A 5,373-nucleotide genomic window follows, 5' to 3' on the forward strand; every position below is an offset into this window, starting at 1 on the left:
CTCCTGTGGTCTTTAGTAGCTTTGGTCTCTATTTAGAATAATAATAAAGATAAAAACATTTGTGAATTTGGGACCACAGAAAAGTGGTTTTTAATTGGAAGTAGGTGGTGTTTAATTGGAGGGGTTTTTAAGTAGAGGAAGGCCTGTATTATAACAGTTATACATTATGTGCAGAAAAGCACTGTAAATTCCAAAAAATAACATCTGAGTCAGTACACTATGAAAAAAAATGTAGTAGTTCAATAGTGGATACTGTATATCCCTTTTGTTCACATTTTTAAACTCCTGGATTATTTATTTGCAGTATTAAACCCCTTGCCACATCAAAACAGCAATCAACAAAAGAAATACATATCAGCTTAGAGAATGACTACATTGTCAGGGGATATTGTAGTCCATATACAAGGTACAGCTTCTGAATCATATGGGCGTTATGCTGCATTTTTAGTGAGAAACTGTAAAAGACCATTAATCCTTGTATTGTGCCAAAACTTATCCTACTTAGAAACAAAATGAAATCAATGGCACAGCTTTGCAGACAAAGAACTTGACTTGATCATCTACATTCTAGCCACCAATCTTTATTATGTATAATTACCATCATATTGGCCAAAGAAATGCCAATACAGTATCCAATAAAGGTATTACTCAATGAACAAGAAGATAAAGGCTAAAACTACATTTATACTCACTCAATTTATTATTTAAATTTTTAAAAATTATATTTGTCACATCCAGTATGTATTTACCGATAACGTTATGAACTATGTGCTACCTCACTATAACAACTCCCTGGTCAAACCATGGAGGAATAAACTTACTCTAGGGGTTAGTGAAGTTACTTTAGAGTGCTTTTGGATTTGGACCAAGGATGCTGAATTTGCCAGGCAAGTACCTTGCTCACAAAGCTACTAAACTGTTCCGATTCAGTGTAGTGTAAAAACAAGCATACAGTGCACCCATCAATTTGAGATTCCTCTAATTCCAAGACCTCTCTAATTCAAGTCTTTAGTCTTTTAACACTAAGCCCTCTAATTGTAGACCGAACCTGAGACCACCACAAATTTTCAGGCCCCAAATTCTAAAATTGGACTGTATCTACCATATTAGTTTGAATCCTAACATTAAGTCAATTACTTCATATGCCTAATGTGTTTCCAGAATAATATAATTTTGCTATCAAGTTATACTATTTTTGTTAAACAATTTCTTAATCCTTTGGCAAGGCAACCATTTTTTTTCATTGCAGCCAAAAGTGTAAGTAGGTAGGAGCGAATGTCAAATATGTGATTAGTTGCATCATTATGGAATACTCCCCCAGGAGGCTAAGTATGTGTTGCAATGACCGGGATAATAATGTGAAGCACGTCATAAAGAGCCTTGGCATTAATCTCTACATAAAACTGACATTAATGGGGATTATAATTGGTCTACATTTTAATTTAAATATTGTGAAAAACATTCATAGGCCTATTCAGGAGTAAACAGGGAAGGACAAAAGCACCATACTTCACTCTATACTGCCATGATTCACACTTTGCATTATACTAGTTAAGGAACACATACTGTAATCAATACAAAATGTACCACAGGGAGGCCTAGAGTACATTAACTAGGCTCAGAAAAATTCAATAACACATACATGTTTAGTCAATAGACTATCGTCTACCCTGATACCGCAAAATGGATTTAAACCCTACATTGTGATCTTGTAGTGTGAGTAGGCAATATATAATTACACAGAAACCCAAACAATCGGCCTATTATGGATGAATCAATGATGGTGTCCAGGATACGGTTACACAATCGATACTTGCCAACATCGTCCTAAAGGCCTTAATTGCTTAAAGATCAAAACCTCATCAATAGAATTTTTGTTGACGAGTTTGCTAAGCCTAAGTACATGTGAACAGAAAACAAATTCTTCTCTGAATCCTTCTTCAAGTACTTGAATCAACAAATCTATTGTCACATATCCACAATAGATGTCTGGTAAGACACTTTAGCACTACCGATCATTTAAAGCTATTCACAAAGACTACCATACTTTGTTGTTGGTTTTATTTTCTTCTTGATAATTAGAGGCAAAATTAAAAGGCCAAAATTGGGAAACATTAGTTTCTTACCTGCTTAATTTTTTCTCATTGAAAAATTTACTCTAAGTGTTTTTAAAAATTCCATTTGAAATCACTGAGGTATTGATAATGTGTTTAAGTATAATGACACCATTTCAGTCATGTTTTTCATCGTGGATTTTGAGTGACACTTTCACACACAAAAATAACCGCAAGCTGTTGGTGCTCCATGGATGATTGATTAAGGAGGAATTAATAAAAAAAATATAAAGCCTTACCTCATTATTTTTCTATGTAAACAGATGATTTTTAAGACACGAGTTACAGTAGATGGACTGTTAAAGATATACTGTCTGCGATGCGATGAAAGAAAGACTTGGAAAATTAAATCTAATATAAGAATTGCTTACTATAAGTAAAGTATTAGCTTTCCATAAGAACTGCTTACTATAAGTAGTATTAGCTTTCCATGAAATATTGCGAGAAAAATAAATTCCTCTTCAATTAATGGACCTACAAATAAAAAAGTTCCTGTTGTCCTATGGCATGCATATACCCATTGGCTTGAAATCAGTTTAAAGGATTTTGCAGGGGGTCCACTGAGATGAGTAGAGTAGATTCTGTGCTCTTGTGAGGAAGATGAACTTGTTATAGATGAGGGAAATGTATGTTTTCATGGATGTTTGGTGTTCTAAACATCTAAGTTGTTTTAATTTATTTAAATAATTTTAATTTGTTTTTTTTTCCGGTTTAATTCATTTTCCTTTTGGTATTTACAGCATTAAACATTTTTAGTTTGAGTTTCGTTGATTTTGTATTATATATATATTTATTATTTAATGGAAAAAGGGTCAGTCAGGGGATTGACATGGGCATTTCGACCATCATTTTACTTCTATTGAGGCATCACTTTCTAAACATACTTTGATTAAGGGCAGGTGTTAGATTGCTTGTTTTTAAGACATTGTTTTCTTTACTGTATTCTGTTTGTAGTTATATATGCTGGCTATCTCATACTTACTTATATTTTTAGAAGCACCTTTATTGTGTAAAGTGTGCCACTGTTTCAAAAGTGTAGTTTCTAAATAAATTATTATTATTATAGTAAAATGTCTGATAAGTTAAAACAAATTGCTTTGATGTATATATTTATTAATTAATTTAACACTTTTAAATGTACACCATTTTTAAGTCCTTCCATACATTTCACTTATGAGTATCAAAAGCCCTTTCAGGCAGAGTTAAATTACCGCAATATTGTACAAATCACCAGCATCATTGCATTCTGTGTGAAAAAGTCAAAACAAACCATATACTGGATGTAATACAGTATTGAGGTAACATAGCATCAATTCTCAGATTAAATGCTATCCCGGCATATTCATTACGCTTCATTTTAGCGTGTGTCAGACACGAAAGCTGGTTCAGTCTTGCAATATTATACCTTATGTATGAGTCATGTGTACCAAATTCTGTTTACAGAACAGAATTTTAGGGAAGATAAAGATTGTGAATCGCAACTCTTTGAAAATTACACTAGTAGGAAAGCAGATATTTGCAGAAAGTGTTTTCCACAAATGGATAAGTGTATATACCACAGATGTCCTTAAACCTACATAAGTTGGTTTACATTGGAATAAAAATTAAGTGTAATCATCACACAAGTAAACTGAAATCCTTCAAGCATGTACTATAGGTGCAAATATGTACCAAACCTAGGCCTACCATTGAGATATAGTTTTGTATTTAGCACAATTCTTAGAAACAACATCAACACTTTCTAATTACTGCCTTGTATGCCAGCATAAGTAATCCATTCATAGAGAAAGGTGTGTTATAACTCTCCCTGCTAACATTCTTATCATCACTATATTTGGTTGGTCTAAAATGGTGACCATTCAGGCATTGTTACACAAAATTGCTGCTGACCATCAGCAGAATGCCATTACGGAGGGGGTTTCAGTTATATGCCGTACATCAAGCCTTGTTTTGCAAAAGGTCCAAACAACATGAATAAATTAGGCAGGCTTTTATAAAGAATGCTTTCCTTCATGGCATAAAGAATTTTTTTTGCAGACTCACGTACATCATAGATTTTGATTTGTGATCAATGTTTTATATTTAATTTTTTTTTAAATTTCTTCCAATTTGCATTCAAAAGTGGAACCCCAGTTCGTGAATGGAAAACATTTAATTAAAGAATAATGCAAGACAATAAATAATGATAAACAATACACAAAGTCAATAAATAAAGATCAATAAGTTATATTCACTGAAACTTCCTAAACCTAAAAATTTAATATCGAAAATCTTCATTTTATTTTAGTTTTTTATTTTATTTTCATCAAAGGCAAACCAAAAATGTACCTTCCCGGAGTGTCAATCAAAATTAACAACTGACCAATCAGAACAGAGCCATGAATACGCACATATCCTACAAACACTTGTGTTGTCCCACAAATGAATGTATTTACATACATTTACGCTATTGTCTTGTGGGACCTTAAACCAGGCACACAATGTGCCCAATAGTCGTCCGTCGACGCGATTCTATCACAACGGATCGTTTTAATGACAATCTGTTCAGACAGCAACCAACAATTAGCAGACAGCGTCGCATCGTTAAGTGCTCAAAGGGAGCGGAGTTGGATTCGTCAGCTGACGGTCGTACCACCGTCGTACGATGCAATATGCAATATTTTAGCGGAAAAGTCCATTACTGACGTTTCCAAAGTCCAGGATATATGCTTGGGTAGCTTAAATGCAAACAAAAATTTCCCTTGTCTCTTAAATATTTTTTAATTCTACCTAAGCCTCTTAATGAAGCCTATTGATAGAAATATCAAAGTACAAAAGCATCTGCTTTCATCCTACAATAAAGGGCAGATGAGCAATAGACGCATGAGGGCACATTCACTCGCTATTCAATGTGGTTGAGTAATTAAGGTGCTCGTCTTCCAATCTCATGAACATAGGTTCAATCCTACCAGAAAACACAAGAAATTCTCTCACATTCAAAACAGCCCCACTCACTTAGCCTCATGAGGAAGAAAATAGAGTCACCTTATTTTGCATGAACACAACAAAACGAAAAATGCAGTACTACCATAAGATAGGGGGTGTCCTATTGGAATTCAAACAAGCATTATATAGACGCAGCACAAGTAGGATACAAATAACTTTTACGCGTATATCTTTCTTGAAAGGAGGAGGCCCTCTAAGTTGTGGTAGTATTTTGTGAGATACGATTTTGTTTTGAGGAAACCCTGACAGTCAGACTGCTTGCCTTGGTATGAAT

The sequence above is a fragment of the Anneissia japonica genome, unplaced genomic scaffold (genome assembly GCF_011630105.1).
Source record: "Anneissia japonica isolate Jap-2015-1 unplaced genomic scaffold, ASM1163010v1 scaffold277_len1293397_cov203, whole genome shotgun sequence".
NCBI classification, from domain to species: Eukaryota; Metazoa; Echinodermata; class Crinoidea; order Comatulida; family Comatulidae; genus Anneissia; species Anneissia japonica.